The 18,575-nt window shown below is 38.4% G+C and overlaps 1 long non-coding RNA gene, 1 other non-coding gene and 1 pseudogene across 2 annotated transcripts in view; all 3 read left to right on the top strand.

Moving 5' to 3' along the window:
- The window catches only part of LOC139703090 (uncharacterized), a 639,290-nt gene that overhangs the window by 382,026 nt on the left and 238,689 nt on the right, over positions 1-18,575 (top strand). The gene's annotated exons all lie outside the window — the stretch shown is intronic.
- Positions 4,556-4,949, top strand: LOC114093145 (large ribosomal subunit protein eL31-like; annotated as a pseudogene).
- On the top strand, positions 9,104-9,210 carry LOC114093168 (U6 spliceosomal RNA). The gene has a single exon (XR_003582870.1). It is a non-coding gene; the product is annotated as a U6 spliceosomal RNA (small nuclear RNA).

Raw genomic sequence — 18,575 nt, forward strand, 5'->3', positions numbered from 1 at the left:
GAAATGGGATTGGGGGCTGGGGATGTGGCTCAAGCAGTAGCACGCTCGTCTGGCATGCGTGTGGCCCGGGTTCGATCCTCAGCACCACATACAAACAAAGATGTTGTGCCCGCCGAAAACTAAAAAATAAATATTAAAAAATTCTCTCTCTCTAAAAAAATAGAAAAGAAAAGAAATGGTATTGGCAGGATCCTTTTTCTTACCCAAAGTTTTTGTAATGCAAACAGGGCCTTATGTCTCCAAATTTTATAGCCTGTGGTCATCTCCAAAGTCATCCCCTTTGAAGTGTGAATACCTAGGGAAATAGTGCTCCATCTTCCTGGTAGCCAGGGACCTAGTCCTGACTGTAGCCATTTGGATCTCTTGGGAAGATAAGAGATGTTTTGTTACCCTTTTCAGTCAATAGACAAATAGCCACGGATATCATCCTCATGGTATATAAAAAGTAAAATATGTCTAGGGGAAGTGGAAGCAAACATTATATCATATACATTCCTGTATTTCAGGCTTTTTTCGGGGAGAATAAGAAATCCAGGCAAGGTTTCTTTCTCACATCCAGGATTCTTCTATCTTCTTATCTCATTCAACATGCTCTCTTAGGACTTTTCCACCCACTCTTAACTGCTACTTGGATCCTAAGAACTTCAAATATACCACTACCTGCTAGACATCTTTATCTGCAAGTACTACAGACACCTCAAATACCACATGTTCAAAATGGAACTCTTCACTTCTGCCCCCAGACTCTTGTAGTCTCTACATGAATTGATAGCAGTACCGTCTGTGTCACACTTGCGGCTGCCCTCAAATTTGAACAGTCTTTCTATAGAATTTCCACATTATGAACCCCTGCCTCTCCAGTGTTGAGTCAGAGCTATTTTGCCAGTCTCCCTTGTAGCTGACAGTCATGTGACTTAGATTTCTCCGATCAGAAACACCTGCACAAGACTCTGATTCAGAACTGAGCTATATGAGGAAATATGCTCTATGTGGACTTTACTTTCTTTCTCTTTTTTCCTGTCAGGGAATTTCCAGTCTTTTCAAGGTTGACTTCTCACAGCTACAGTGGTCAAGTTTCCTCTTATGCTCTGGGCGAGGGACCTGTATAATTTGGCTACTTCTACCACAGTTTGGGGCATTGTTTCTGGAAGTTTGACCTCTGATCTGGTTCTTCAGCTCTCCCAACAATTACAAAATTCCCCCAATATTCTTTTTTAAAATACCTTTTCTTCTGTTGGTATCAACTAATTTCTCTGACAAATACACATCCCACCATACAAAACTAGAACCTGGAGTCATCCTTGACTCTCCCTTACCACCAATATCCAAGCAACCCTGGAGTCTATTAGTTTTATCTTCTAATCACTTCCTGATTATGACCCTTCCTCTTTATCCCAATTACCACTTCCCTCCCTAGCTCTGATCCTGATAATTTTTTATCTACACTATTGCAACAGCCTCCTAATTAGTCTCCTAGTCTACAGTCGTGTTCCTCTTTCAATCTTAAGATTTCACACTAATAGAGGGATTTATATAACATACAAGGCCTGACTGTCTTACATTTGCTTTAGATCCCAGTCCTCCCTCCTTCCTATTTTGGAATGTTTGCTATTACAAGATGGAACCACTTGCAATGTGTGGCTGCACATGCATGTACACACACACACACACACCCCTACACACACCTTTTATCTCTTGGCTCTGTGCCTTTGTTTGTGTTGTTCCCTTAGCCTAAAATGACCTTTCTTCCTTTCTTTACTTGGAGACATTCCTCCTTACTTCCATAATACCTGTACATACATCCAACATTGTACTTACAAGGAGGTACTGTAATTGCCTATTTATGTGTCTGCCTCTCCAGGCTACATTGTGAGCTCTCTGAGAGGCAGATAAGTTTGAATTCATGTATGTCTCTCTCCTCAATGCCTTCCTTAGTGCCTGGCATTTAGTATGCATAAAATAAATGTTTGATAACTGATTAATACATTGATTGACTTAATTCAAACATCATCACATCTCGATGATAGTTTCTTTACAATTCCCTATCTTCCAATTTTCTGGGCCTGCCTCTCCATTTTTTTTCCAGTTCTGGGGATTGAATGCAGGGGTGCACTACCACTGAGCTACATCCCCAGCCATATATATATATATATATATATATATATATATATATATATATATTTTTTTTTTTTTTTTTTTTTTTTTTTTTTTTGGAATAGGGTCTTACTAAGTTGCTGAGGCTGGCCTTGGACTTCTGATCCTCCTGCCTCAGAATCCCAAATGGCTGGGATTATAGGCATATGTCACTACACCCAACTTGGACCTCATAAAGCAGCTAGTGTTTACTTCCTATACATACTTGGTACATTCCCTTTAAAAAAAATGATGTAATATTCACATAACACAAAATTAATCTTTTTTTTCTCTGCAATACTGGAGATGGAACCCTGTCTCTAAATGAAATACAAAAAAGGGGTGGGGATGTGGCTCCATGGTTAAGTGCCCCTGAATTCAATCCCCAGTACCCCCAGAAAAATCTATTCAATAATTGATGTTCATTTGGGTCAGTTTTATCTTTTGGCTATTGTGAATAGTGGTGCTCTAAATATCTGTGTACAAGTTTTGGGTTGAATACTTGTTTTCAATTATTTTGGGTAGAAACCTAAGAATGGAGCTGCTGGATCACATAGCAATTCTATTTTTAAAAAACTTTTTGAGGAATTGCCAAATTGCTTTCTAGGGTGGCTGCATCATTTTACACTGCTACCAGCAATGCATGAGGATTATAATTTCTCCACATCCTCACCAGCACATCTTTACCTCACCCTGACAGTTGTGAAGTTAATTTATATTTCTCTAATGACCAGTGATGTTTGGGTTTGTTCTTTTGAGATAGGGTCTCAATACAGTGCGCAGGCTGGCCTTGAATCCTGGGCTTAAGCAATGTTCCTACCTCAGTTTCTCTAGTCTCACAGGTATGTGCCATCATGTCTGGCTCATTGAATTATTTTCATGTGCTTTTTGGCCATTTGTATGGAAAAATGTCTAATTAAATCCTTTGCCAATTTATTTTAGTATTTAATTTTCTTAGTACAGTTTCAGATTCGCATAATTGAACCAGTATTACACAGAGTTCAATATATCCACACCTATCCTCTCTACTCCCCATAAACAGTTTCTCCTACAATTAACAATTTACAATAGTGTGGTACATTTCTTATAATTAATAAATCTTAATAAGTCAATATTAATACATCGTTAATAGTTTACATTAGGGTTCATTTTTTTGTATTGCACATTTTATAGACTTTGCAAATGTTCAATGACACCTATCCACCATTACAGTATTATAAAGAATAGTTCAAATGCCCTAAAAATCCCCTGTGCTCCATCTATTCAGCCTTTCCTCCTACCCTCCAAAACCTCTAGCAACCACTGAACATTTTACTTTCCCCACAGATTAACTTTACTCTTACAACAGTTTTATATTTATATACAGGAAGAGTGATTAAGATAGTATAGAAAGTCCCCATATACTCCATATTCAATTTCCATAATTATTAACGTGTGTGTGTGTGTGTGTGTGTGTATTTAAGTAACCTTAAAGTCCACCAGTAGGAAGTTGATTAAATAAACTCTGGTGCAGCTATCGGTGTAAGACTATGCAATTACAAAACCAATGAGCAGCTCTGTATGTAGACTGACTTTAAAAGATTTCCAGGATATTCTCAAAAGTAGGGAAAGCAAGGTGCAAAACAGTGCACATATAATCCTACAACTTATGTTTTCTTAAAAAAAAAAGGGGGGGGGGCTGGTTGGTGTTGTGGCTCAGTGGTAGAGGGCTCACCTAGTGCGTGTGAGGCCCTGGGTTCCATCCTCAGCACCACATAAAAATAAATAAAATAAAGGTATTGTGTCCAACTACAACTAAAAAAATTTTTAAAAAAGGAAACATATATACGTATGTATATGTATATATATTCTCATATATATATATATATATATATATATATATATATATATATATAATGATAAATGTATATATCATCATCTCTGGAATTATATTTGTATATCCTCATATAGTCTTATGAAACTGATAGCTATAGTTGGCCCTAAGGAGGGGAAGTGAACAGAAGGTAGAAAAGGAAGGGAAATTTACTCTTTACTATATACCTTCAGGTAGATTTTAATTACTTTTTGTAGTACTAGGGATTAAACCCAGGACCTTGTGTGTGCTAAGCAAGCTCTGTATTATTGCACTACAACTTCAGCCCTAGATTTTTTTTTCTTTTTTTATATCCTATATCATATATATCATAAATTGTTTATAAATTGTTTATAAAAATTAAATACTGTGCCAGATGTGGTTGTGCAAACCTGTAATCCCAGCAACTCTGGAGGCTGAGGCAGGAGAATGGCAAGTTTCAAGCCAGCCTCAGCAATTCAGTGAGACCCTGTCTCAAAATAAAAGACAAAAAGAGCTGGGGGTGTAGCTCAGTGGTAGAGCATCCCTGAGTTCAATACCCAGTACCAGCTTTCCAACTAGGGCCTGGCAGAATGGCTCCCGCAAAGAAGGGTGGCGAGAAGAAGGGCCGTTCTGCCATCAATGAGGTCGTGACCCGGGAATACACCATCAACATTCACAAGCGCATCCATGGAGTGGGCTTCAAGAAGCGTGCTCACCCTCGGGCACTCAAAGAGATCCGGAAATTTGCCATGAAGGAGATGGGAACTCCAGATGAGCGCATTGATACCAGGCTCAACAAAGCTGTCTGGGCCAAAGGAATAAGGAATGTCCCATATCGTATTCGTGTGCAATTATCCAGAAAACATAACGAGGATGAAGATTCACCAAACAAGCTCTATACTTTGGTAACTATGTCCCCGTTACCACGTTCAAAAATCTACAGACAGTCAATGTGGATGAGAACTAACTGCTGATAGTTAAAGTCATAAAACTGTAAAAAAAAAAAAAAAAAATACCCAGTACCACCAAAAAAAATTAAATACTGTATGTAAAGTAATGTTGAAAGGGGATGAGATGCCGTTTTCCCAAAATGAATCTGAAGTATATCACAGAATCTATCAAACTTTCTAACTTCTATCTGCTCCCAATGCCTGACATAGGGTTGAATAGCACTTCCACAAGTAACTTGCAAAGCACTTCTTTAGATGGAGGTCTGGGCAAAAATTGAAGACCTTGGGAGCACGAGGGGGCTTTTTCACTTCTTTCCTGAAAGCAGGGATTCAGCAAGAGCAGGGAGACACAGCAGTGGTGAATGCAGGCTATCTGTCAGAGAAAACAGTTTGACCTTTTGGAACATGACTTAAGACAGGGTTTTAGCTACAGAGAGAGCACATTTCATAAAGGCCAAAGAATGTGTTTACTTGAAGATATTCCAATCTGATCGTGTGGATTTTAAACAGAAAGCATGTTTAAGTGAAACTAAAAGTGGTTACAAAGGATCACATTAAGAATGTCGTCAAAGAAAGAATGACAAACAGGAGGTGCTGGCACTTTCACAAGACAGGAAAAGAGGTCAGAACTAAGATTAGAGCCTTCAAGTCTTTAATTCCTTTACACACATCTGAACCTGTTTTTCCTACTGTTCACTTTTCTCAGAGTCCTATCCACTACACCCTCTGGAATCCTTGTTCTTTGAGAGGCCAACTCCACTAATCCTAGCATTCTTTGTGGACCTTTCCCTCCCTACCCCTATCTGAACTGCACTGGGGCTCTAGCCTGAGCTCCTGCTTCTCCACAGCCCCTTTTTCTCTTTTTTTAGAAAGAGAGAGAAAGAATTTTTTAATATTTGCTTTTTAGTTTTCAGTGGACACAACATCTTTATTTTATTTTTATGTGGTGCTGAGGATCGAACCCAGCGCCCCATGAATGCCAGGCGAGCGCGTTACCACTTGAGCCACATCCTCACCCCCTCCACAGCCCTTTCTTGAAGGAGATTGCTGCTTCTCTCACCCTCTGCCTACCACAGAGAGAAGGGGATGGGAGGGGATGAGGGAAGCTGTCTCCTGTTTCCCAATTGCCAAATCCACCACTCCTAAGTAAAAATAAATAAATAAAAATAAGAAATCTATTCCTTTGAGACTTATGACATTTAGCTTTACAACCTTCTCCACAACCCTAAAACTAGCACCCCAGCCTCCTTACTCAGTACGAACATTGTGTATGCATGTGAAACTGGGGATGGAACCCAGGTGCACTTTGCTATATCCTCCATCCCTTTTATTTCTTATTTTGAAACAGGGTCTTGCTAATATGCCGAGGCTGGACTCAAACTTGTGATCCTCTTGCTTTGGTGTCCTGAGTTGCTGGGATTATAGGTATGCACCACTACACCTGGCTCAATAAGAATTTTTGAATCAAGCTTTCAGTTTTCCTCTCTACCTACCCCATGTTCTGTCATCAGCAAGAAGATTCGAGAATTAATCTGGGTGACAAACTGACTCCCTGACCATCCAATTTCTTGACTTTCTCAATTGCTTTGAAGAAAGTTTCCAAATTCCTTCCATTAACAGATGATTCTTCAAATATAGTCACCTATTTCATTTCCTGACAAGTTTTCTGTTTTTGTGCTGCTAAAACAGAATACGTGAGACTGGATTTTAAAAGAACAGAAATTTATTTCTCAGAGTTCTGAAGCCTGGTAAGTCTAAGATCAAAGTGCCAGAAGATTCAGTTGTCTAGTGAGGGCTACATCCTGCTGAGGGGAAGAACACTGTCCTCACATGGCAGAAGGTGAAAGAGCTAAGAAGCCAAATGCTGCAGGAAACCCCTTTTATAAAGGCCTAAATGCCATTCAGAAGGGAGGGCCCCTCATGGCCTATATAAAGTCCTCATCTTTTAATACTATCCCATTGGCCAACATCTGAATTCTGTGTGTTTGTTTTGCAGTGCTGGGGATCAAATCCAGGGCTTCACACATGTTAGGCAAGCACTCTACCACTGAACCACACCCCCAGACCACATTACCTGAACTTCATAGGAGATATCTCCAAACCACAGCAGCTTCTTATGTGTTTTATATTCCAGCTATAAGAAATAATTTATAGTTCTCTGAAACCAGTGCTTATTTATTCCTCCAGGCACTTTGCCCATCCTCATATCTTTGTTTGCAATGCCAGTTCCATTCCCACTAACTATATCTATTAAGCATTCACAAAAACGACTCATTTCATAATTTAGCCTTGCACTCTTATTCTGCCTTAACTCCAGAAACTTTGTTTTCCATTCCATTTAAGCCCCTACTCTCACACCCTGGGCTTCTTCATTGCCCAGAAAAACCCAACCTCTGGAATCTTAAATCCTAGTCTCACAAAAAGGCAAAGCTACTTCTACTTCTGGGCAAGATTGAGTAATTTACCCTACCAACTAAAACAGCAAAGAAAAAGGATGAACTATATGAAACAATGGGCTTTGGATATTAGACATCTGGAAGCATATGATAATGATCACAAAAAGTTGAAAAACAAACAAGATGATTCTAATGATGATTCCAGCATACTCACCTAGAGAGAATTGTTAGGCCACAGTGTAGAAAGGAGGAACTCAGGCAGAACTCAGCAATCTCTCTTAGTTGAGAAGATAAAGATGGGAGTCTAGGGAGAACAAGGTAACTAAAGTTCTGTACAGTACAGAGTACTGGAGAAAAGCAAGTTGCACAGAGAGAAAGCTCTAGAAATTTGCAAGGGATGTTCATCATGTTTTCCACTGATAATAGGTCAGTGCATGCACATAAAGAAACTGCCTAGAACTAGGGGTGTGGCTCAGAGTTTAGCATGGAGGAAGTGCTGGCTTTCATCCCCAGCACTGAAAAAAAAAAAAAAAAGATAAAAATAAAACTGTTTCAAAGTAACTTACCAACTTTCCAGGACAAAGTTTAATTTACAGTAAGTGTTTTTGTTTTGTTTTGTTTTGTTTTTGCAATACAGGTGATCAAACCCTGGGACTCATACATGCTAGGAAGTGCTCTATCACTAAGCTACATCCCTAACCCTTATTTATTTTTTATTTAGAGACAGGAGCTCACTAAGTTGCCAAGGTTGGCCTTGAATTTGTGATCCTCTTGCCTCAGCCCTCTGAGTAGCTGGGATTACAGGTGTGTCCACTAAACCCAGCTGCATATTTACAGTAGTAAAAACATTTACCACTCAATAATGTAAAATTAACAATCTCTGGTATTCAAAAAAATAACAAGCAGATAAAGAAGCAGGAAAATATGATCTACAATGAGGAGAAAAATCAATCAATAGAAACAGACCCAGAAATAATACAGGTGATATAGTTAAAACACAGGAATAGTGAAACAGTTATTATATAACTATATTCCATATGTTCAAGAAAGTAGAGGAAATTTGAACATATTAAGTACAGACGCATTTTCTTTTAAAAAAAAATCCCAAAGTTCTAGAGAAAAAAAGGCAATGCCTTTTTTTTATAAAAATACAGTAAATTGAACTGGGTGTGATGGCATATGCCTGTAATCACAGTGATTTGGGAAGTTGAGGCAGGAGAATTGCTAGTTTGAGACAAGCCTCAGCCTAAGCAACTTAATGAGACCCTGTCTCAAAATTTAAAAAATGGGCTGGGATTGTAGCACTCCTAGCTTCAATTTCCAGAACCAAAGAAAGAAAGAAGAAAAAGAAAACTAACTCACTATCTCTCTCTCTCTCTCTCTCTCTCTCTCTCTCTCTCTCTCTCAATTGGATTAACAGCAGATTAGATACTACAGAAAAAATGATTAATAAACTTGAAAGTATACTCAACTGAAAAAAAGAACAGATCATCAATGAGCTGTAGGGAAACCCTAAGCTCTATACATGTAATTGGAGTCCCTGAAGAAGGGGAATGAATAGAAAAAATAATGGCCAAACTTTTCCCAAATCTAATGAATTCTATAAACAGAGATCCAAGAATCATAATAACAAGCATAAGAAACATGAAAGGAACTATACCATGAAGAGCAAGCTAGCCAGGGGTGATAGTTCAGGCCTGTAATTTCAGCTACTCAAAAGGTTGAGGCAGGAGGATTGCAAGTTCAAGGCCAGCCTGGGCAACATAGCATGACCCCATCTCAAAACCAGAGTGCTTGCTTCAGCAGCACATATACTAAAACTGGAACAATACAGAGAAAATTAGCATGGCCCCTGTGCAAGGATGACATACAAATTCATGAAGCATTCCATAGTTTTTAAAAGGCCTGGGAATGTGGCTCAGTGGCTAAGCACCCCTGGGTTCAATCCCTGGTACCAAATAAATAAACAAACAAACACATATAAAGCCAGAAAAGGGATGGTGTGTAGCTCGGTGGTAGAGTGCATACCTGGGTTCAATCTTCAGTATCAAAAAATGTGTTAAGGAGCTGAGGTTGTAGCTCAGTGGCTGAGCACTTGCCTAGCATGAGTGAGGTGCTGGATTTGATCCTCAGCACCACATAAAGATAAATAAAATAAAGGTATCATGTTCATCTACAATTGAAAGTTTTTTAAAAAATGTGTTAATAAATGAATTCATCAAAGTTGTAGGGTACAAAATCAATATATAATAACTTTTGTTTTCCCATGTACCAGCATTGAAAATTCAAAAAGTAAATTGGGCTGAGGATGTGGCTCAAGCGGTAGCACGCTCACCTGGCGTGCGTGCGGCCCGGGTTCGATCCTCAGCACCACAAACAAACAAAGATGTTGTGTCAGCCAAGAACTAAAAAAATAAATAAATATTAAAAAATTCGCTCGCTCTCTGTCTCTCTCTCTCTCACTCTTTAAAAAAAAAGTAAATTAAGAAAACAATTATATTCACAATAACGTTGAAAAAAATAAAATACTGAGGAACAAATTTAACTAAGTAGGTGTAAGACTTATATATGAAAACTATAAAACATTGCTGAAAAAAATTATAGAAGAACTAAATAAATGGAAAGATAACATTCATGGATTGGAAGAATTAATATTGTTAAGATGACAATACTCAAGCTGGGCATGGTGGTGCATGTCTGTAATCCCAGCTACTTGGAAATCTAAACCAGGAGGACTGCAAGTTCAAGGCCAGCCTGAGCAACTCAGTGAAAGAGAGTCTCTTTTAAAAAGGGTTGGGAATATAACTCAGTGGTAGACCATGTGCCTCACATGTGTAAGGCCCTGGATTCAATCCATAGCAAATTAAAAAATTACAATACTTCCTGTGTTAGACAGCATTCCATCACTAAATAAAATATCTGCAATAATACACTTAAAGAACAGATTTGTTTTGGCTCACAGTTTTGGAGTTTCCAGCCCAGGATCAATTGGCCCTGTTGCTTTTGCCCTGTGGGAAAGCAGCATATCATGGTGGGAGTGTTTGTTTTTTTTTTTCATCTTTTTTTTAATTGTTCTAATTGGTTATGCATAATAGGAGAATGCATTTTGACACACTGTAAACAAATGAAACACAACTTCTCATTCCACTGGCTGTACATGGTGCAGAGTCACACTAGTTGTGTAATCATACATGTATATAGTGTAATAATGTCTGTCTCATTCCACCATTCTTCCCATCCTCAAATCCCTCTCCTCCCTTCACTCCCCTCAACCCAATCCAAAGTTCCTCCATTCTTCCCTAGCCATATGGATCAGCATCTGCTTATCAGAGAAAACATTCGGCCTTTGGTTTTATGGGTTTGGCTTATTTCACTTAGCATGATATTCTCCATCTCCATCCATTTACATGCAAATGCAATAATTTCATTCTTCTTTAAGGCTGAGTAATATCCCATTGTGTTATGTGTATATATAGAACATTTTCATTATCTATTCATCTGTTGAAGGGCACCTAGGTTGGTTCCATAGTTTAGCTATTGTGAATTGAGTTTCTATAAACATTGATGTGGCTGCATTACTATAGTATGCTGATTTTAAGTCCTTTGGATATATACCGAGGAGTAGGATATCTGGGTCAAATGGTTCCATTCCAAGTTTTCTGAGCAATCTTCATACTGCTTTCCCGAGTGGTTGCACCAATTTGCAGTCATGGTGGGAGTGTTTGGTGGAGCAAAACCACTCACCTCATGGCCAAGAAGCAAAACAGAGGAACAAAAGGGGGTCAGAGTCCCAATGGCACACTCCTAAATACCTAAGGAATTCCTAACAAGGCTCCATTTCCCTAAGGTTCCACCTCCTCCCAAAAGTGCAACCCTAGGGCTGGGGATGTGGCTCAAGTGGTAGCATGCTCGCCTGGCATGCCCAGAGCACTGGGTTTGATCCTCAGCACTACATAAAAATAAAATAAAGATGTTAAAAATAAAATAAAGATGTTGTGTCCACTGAAAAACTAGAAAATAAATATTTTAAAAATTCTATCTCTCTCTCTCAAAAGTGCAACCCTGGGCTGGGGATGTGGCTCAAGCGGTAGCTCGCTCGCCTGGCATGCGTGCGGCCCAGGTTCGATCCTCAGCACCACATACAAACAAAGATGTTGTGTCCGCCGAGAACTAAAAAAAAAAAAATATTAAAAATTTCTCTCTCTCTCACTCTCTCTCTCTCTCCCCCCACTCTCTCTTTAAAAAAAAAAAAAAAAGTGCAACCCTGGGGAAAAAGTCTTTAGCACATGGACCTTTGGGTCAAGATTCAAACTATAGTGCTCTCCAAAGCAATATATAGATTTTCTATGTAAATAGCCCCCCCGCAGAACCCATAAATGTCTCTACAAGGAACAGCACTGAGCCTGAGCATTTAGGATTTTTAAAGGCAAAAACCGCAAAAACCACATCCAGGTTGACGTAGCTACAAGCAAGCAGGTACAGAAGCTGAATTGGGCAGTTAGCGAGACAATGCAATGGGTACAATGGGTACATTAGTATATCCCACAGGCCTTTCCAGGTTGGCATAGCAGCAAGCAAGCAGAAGGGAAGCCGGTCAAAATGACCCTAGTTGAGTATAAGTTAGAGAATGGTTACTAACGTCTAGACAATCAATCTCTGACAAGGTACATTGCCCAAGAGAAATGGAAACCAAAGAGAACAATTTTACATTGTATAAGAACTGCTATTTTGTGTTGCCAAGTATGCTATGCTAGGTAACTATTAATGGGTACAGAGGCGGGGCTTTTCCATGGGAGAAGCATTTCTTACATGATATGGAGTCTCAAGGTAAAATGGAGTCTGTTTGGTCATTGCCCATATAGCCTGGCCCATAACATTTTTTTTTTTCAGAAATAAAAAGCCCATCCTAAAATTCACATGGAATTTCATGGAATATTGAGGAGTCAAACAATCTCGAAAAAGGAGAAAGAAAAACCAGGTGTGGTGGCACATGCCTGTATTTCCAGCTACTCAGTAGTCTGAGGTAGGAAAATCCCTTGAGCCTGCAAGTTTGAGACTAGCAGCCTGGGCAACATAGCAATTGATACCCCATCTTTTTTTTTTTTTTTTTTTTTAGAGAGAGAGAGAGAGAATTTTTAATATTTATTTTTTAGTTTTCGGCGGACACAACATCTTTGTTTGTATGTGGTGCTGAGGATCGAACCCGGGCTGCACGCATGCCAGGCGAGCACGCTACCGCTACCGCTTGAGCCACATCCCCAGCCCGATACCCCATCTTAAAATAACAACCAAAGAGGGAAAAAAAAAAAAAACAGAAGGAAAATGGAGGACTTCCACTTCCTGATTTCAAACCTTACCAAAGAATTATAGTAATCAAAACACTGTGGTACTGGGATAATGATAGATATACAGAATGTGTTAGTCAGCTTTTTGTCACTGTGACAAAAATACCTGAGAAAAGCAACTTAAAGCTGGACAAAGGCTGGGGTGGCTCAGTGGTACAGTACTTGCTACCATGTGTGAAGCACTGGGTCTGATCCTCAGCACCACATAAAAATAAATAAACATCTATCAACAACTAAAAATATATTTTTAAAAAAGCTGGACAGATTTATTTTGGCTCACAATATCAGAGGTTTCAGTCCATGGTTGGCTGGCCCCAAGGTTTCTATATCATGGTGGAAGGACCTGGTGGAGGAAAGCTCTTCGCTTCATAGCAGTCAGGAAGAGAGATAGATAAATTGGGGCAGGGGGTGGGGAATGAGCATAGAGACAAGAAGTACCCTTTCATTGACTTACATACTTCAACTAGGGCTTACCTCCTAAAGTTTCCACCACCTCCCAATAATGCCATCAGTTATGAACCCATCAACGCATTAATCCATTGATGAGGTCAGAGCCCTTATGATATAATCACTTCTCAAAAGCTTCCCAACCCCACCCTACTGAACATTGTTTCATTGACAACCAAGCCTTTAACACATGTGCTTTTGGATGACATTCATATCTAAACCATAATAGATTAATGGAATAAAATAGGAATCCCAGAAATAAATCCTCACATGTACAGTCAACTGATTTTTTAAAAGAATGCCTAGACATTTGAGTGGGAAAGGACAGTCTCTTCAACAAATGGTGATATGCAAAAGAAGTTAGGCCCTTAACTCATAACATGTACAAAAATTAACCCAAAGTGGATTAAAGACCTAAATGATAGAATTAAAAATATAAAACTCTTAGAAGAAAGAATAGGGGAAAATCTTCATGACATTAGATTTACCAATAATTTCTTTTTTAAAAATTTTTTTTTGAGAGAGAGAGAGAGAGAGAGAATATTTTTTAATATTTATTTTTTAGTTTTCGGCGGACACAAAATCTTTGTTTGTATGTGGTGCTGAGAATGGAACCCGGGCCTCACGCATGCCAGGCGAGCGCGCTACCACTTGAGCCACATCCCCAGCCCCAATAATTTCTTGATTGTGACAGCAAAAGCAAAGTCAATGAAAGAAAAACAAGTTAGAATTCATCAAAACTCACAATATTTATGATTAAAGATCATTATCAACAGAGTAAAAAGACAAGCCATTGAATGGAAAAAAATTGGAGATCATATACCTAATAAGGGACTAATATCCAGACTCTCTAAAGAACCCAACAATTGAACAACAACAAAAACAACCTAATTAAAAATGGGTAAAAGGGGGGGCTGGGGTTGTGTCTCAGAGGTAGAGTGCTCGTCTAGCATGCATGAGGCACTGGGTTCGATCCTCAGCACCACATTAAAATAAAGATATTGTTTCCACCTATAACTGAAAAAATAAATATTTTTTAAAAAATGGGTAAAAGAGGGGCTGGGGTTGTGGCCTAGCGGTACAGCACTCGCCTAGCATGTGCGGGGCCCTGGGTTCGATCCTTAGTACCACATAAAAATTAAAAAAAAAATAAAGATATTGTGTCCAACTACAACTAAAAAATAAATATTTTTTTAAAAACAGGTAAAAGAGCTGGGTGTGTAGTGCACACTTGTAATCCCAGCCACTCTGGAGGCTCTGGCAGAAGGATCACAGGTTCAAAGACAGCCTCAGTAATTTAACAAGGTCCGAAGCAACTTAGTGAGACCCTGTCTCAAAATAAAAAATTTAAAGAGCTGAGGATGTGGCTCAATGGTTAAGCACCTCTGGGTTTAATCCCCAGTATCCACCAAAAAAAAAAAAAATGGGTAAAAGACAGACATTTTTCCACAGAAGACATACAGATGGCCAGCCAATAAGCATATTAAATGATGCTCAACATCATTAGTCATGAGAAAAATATAGATCTAAATCACATTGATATATCATTGTACATCCATTAGGAAGGTTATTACTATCTATATTTTTTGTTGTTCTTATTGTTTTGTTTTGTTTTTTGGTACTGGGGATTGAACCTAGGATCACTTGACCACTGAGTTCCCTCTCTATTCCTTTTTATCTTTTGTATTTTGAGACAGCATCCTACTGAGTTGCTGAGGTTCTCACTAAACTGCTGAGGCTGGCCTCAAATTTGCAATCATCCTGCTTTAGCCTCTCCAGTCGTTGGGATTACAGGCATGTGCCCCCACACCCGCTGTATGCTATGTTTTTTTACAAATATGGAAAATAACAAGTGTTAATGAGACTGTGGAGAAATACAAACATTTGTGCATTGTTGTTAGGAATATGAAAAGCACAGCTGCTGTGGAAAACATTTTGGCAATTCCTCAAAAAGTAAAACCTAGGGCTGAGATGTGGCTCAGTGGTAAAGTACTTGCCTAGCATGCATAAGGTCCCATTACAAAAAAAAAAAAAAAAAAAGTTAAACCTAGAATTACCACATGATCCAGAAATTCCCTTCCTACACAAATACTGAAATGAATTGAAGAAAGGGACTACTTACAATGGAATATTTTCATCCATAAAAAGGAATATCATTTTATGTGTGCTACATGATGAATGAACTTTGAAAATATCATGTTTAGTAAAATAAGCCAAACACTAAAGGACAAATATTGTGATTCTGTTTATATGAGAGAACTACAGTAGGCAAATTCATAGAGATAAAAAAATTTATTAGCCAGGGACTGGGGAATGTGGCTCAGTGGTAGAGTGCTTGCCTAGCATGCATGAAGCCCAGGGTTCAATCCCCAGCACCACCACCACTCCCACAAAAAAAAAAAAAAAAAAAAAATATATATATATATACACACACACACACACACATTATAACATATATATATATATATATATATATATATATATATATATATATATAACAACATATATTATAACATCAGTGGTAATATTATATATACACACACACACACACACACACACACACACACATATATATATATATATATATATATATATATATATATATATATATGCAATCCCCAGGTGCTGGGAGTAAAAGGGGAATGGAGGTTATTGCTTAGAAGGTACAAAGTTTCTGTTTGGAGTGATAAAGGGTATTAGCATAAGCTAGGCACAGTAGTGCACACCCAGCTACTCAGGAGGCAGAGATAGAAAGATTGTAATTTTGAGGTCAACCTGGGAAATTTAGTGGGGCTTTGTCTCAAAATCAAAAGTAGAAATGGCTAGGGATATAGTTCAGTGGTAGAGCACCCCTGGGTTCAATTCCCAGTACAGAGAGAGAGAAAGAGAGAGACTTAAATATTTAAAGTGGAAAATTTTGTTATATATATTACCACAATTGAATCTCTCCTCCCTTTTATTATTTATTTATTTATGTGGTGCTAGGGGTAAAACCCAGGGCCTGAAGTATACTAGACAAGTGCTCTACCACTGAGCAGTATACCCAGCCTTATTTTTCACAATTGAAACACATAAACAGGGTAGGGCTAGGGCTGTGGCTCAGTGGTAGAGCACTCGCCTAGAATGTGTGAGACACTGGGTTGGATCCTCAGCACCACATAAAAAAATAAATAAACAAAATAAAAGTATTGTGTTCATCTACAACTAAAAAAAAAGAAAGAAAGAAATTCAGAAACAGGGTACAGTGGCATGTGCCTGTATCTGGGAGGCTGAGGTTGATATCAGCGTGGGCAACATACTAACACACATACACCCCCACACCCCCACAAACACATCAGTGGTAATCTTACAAGCAGTCAAAGAAAAAAGACATGTCAAGTACAGAAGAAAAAAAGGTAAAAAGGAGAGCAGATTTCTCATCAGAAATAATGCAAATCCAAAGACAGTGGAGCAACAACTTTAAGTAAGAAAAAACCCTGCCAATCTAGAACTGCTCAATATGTTGACTGTGGTGGTCACACTACTCCACATGTGATAAATTTGCATAGAACTTAAAACATACACATACAAGTGCACATAAGCTGGTGAAATCTGAATAAAGTATGTGGATTATATCCTTGTCAATTTCCTGGTTGCATATTACAGTATAGTTATGCAAGATGGGGGAAACTAGGTGAAAAAAATATTAAGATCACTATACAATTTTTTTTTTCAGTACTGGGGATAGAACCCAGGGGTACTCTACCACTGAACTACATCTCCATCTCTTTTTCTTTTTTTATTTTGAGACAATGGCTCACTTAGTTGCCCAGGCTGGCTTCAAACTTGTGATTCTCCTGCCTCAGGCTCTCAAGTTGCTGGGATTATGGGTGTGTACCACTGTAATCAGCTTTCTAAATATTTTTTAACTAATTAAGAAATAAATGATTTATAGCTCTTAGAACAATGGGTAACTACATAATTGAATAGATACAGCTTTGTATCCCAGGGCTCAGCACAGTACCAGGTACCTAGTTGGTATTCAATAAACATTTGTTGAATGAATGAATGAAGCCTGTAAACATGGTCATATATTGCAAGTTTTTAAAAATCTTACCGGTGATTCCATTTCTCCCTCCGCTATTACTATCATTCTCCTTCCCTTGATAGCCTAGCTTCTTTCTCACCTTCTAATCACTACATTTTCAGCTTAGAAACTTTGATAAAATATATCCTAAATACATGGGCTGGGGATGTGGCTCAAGTGGTAGCGCGCTCACCTGGCATGCGTGCGGCCCGGGTTCGACTCTCAGCACCACATACAAAAAAAGATGTTGTGTCGGCAGAAAACTAAAAAATAAATATTAAAATTTTTCTCTCTCTCTCTTTAAAAAAAAAAAAAAAATATATATATATATATATATATATATATATATATATATATATCTCCTAAATACAAAAGAATACACACAGACACACACACAAGAGTATGGAGACATGCTCTCGATCAGCCACACAATCAGAAGGGTAGTACACTGTGTTGCTAAACTATGATGTTCTGTAGATTAGACATATTAAATACAAATTTTTTTTGAGATGGAATCTCACTATGTTGCTCAAGCTGGCCTCTAACTCCTGGGCTCAAGTTATCCTCTTGCCTCAGCCTCTTCAACTACCTGGGACTACAGGTGCATACCATTTTGACTTATAATACTTTCAACTTAAGTTGGGGTTATCAGAACATAACCCATTTTAATTCAAGGGGCTTCTGTATATAAATATTTTATACATATATAATTTTTAAAATGATAAAAGGAACACCCATGTACTCACCAATTAGTTTAAGGAAGAGAATATGGGCTGATGATGTAGTAGAGTTCTTGCCGAGCATGCATGAAGCCCTGATTTTGATCCTTAGCACCTCAAAAAATGAAGACAAAACCCCAAAACATTACCATAGCCTCTGAAGTCTCCATTTTTTATTTTGGTACTGGGGTTTGAACCCAGGGGCACTATACCACTGAGCTATTTTTTATTTTGAGACAGGGTCCTTTTTATTTTGAGACAGGGTCTCATTAAGTTGCTGAGGATCTCACTAAATTGCTGAGGCTGGCTTGGAGCTTGTCATTCTCCTACCTCAGCTTCCAGAATGGTTGTGATTGCAGGCATGTCAACAGCACCTGGCAAAAGTCCTCTGTAAACCCTTCTAGATTGCACTGCTTTCCTTCCCCACATAATGAAAGTACTATGAGGAATTGTGCTTTTCATTATAACTTTCTCACCTGTGTTTTGAACTTTATATACACAGAATCATACTGTATGAATTTTCTGAACTTGCTTTCCCTCTAAATCATGTTTATGGTATTCATTCCATGTTGATACTCATCGTGGTAGGTATTCATTTTCACCAATGTAGTTTTCCATTTTATGATTATGTCACAATTTGTTAAACCATTCTCCATTGAAGGACATCTAAGATGTTTCCAGATTC

Source organism: Marmota flaviventris, chromosome X (assembly GCF_047511675.1).
Source record: "Marmota flaviventris isolate mMarFla1 chromosome X, mMarFla1.hap1, whole genome shotgun sequence".
In the NCBI taxonomy this organism is placed as follows: Eukaryota; Metazoa; Chordata; class Mammalia; order Rodentia; family Sciuridae; genus Marmota; species Marmota flaviventris.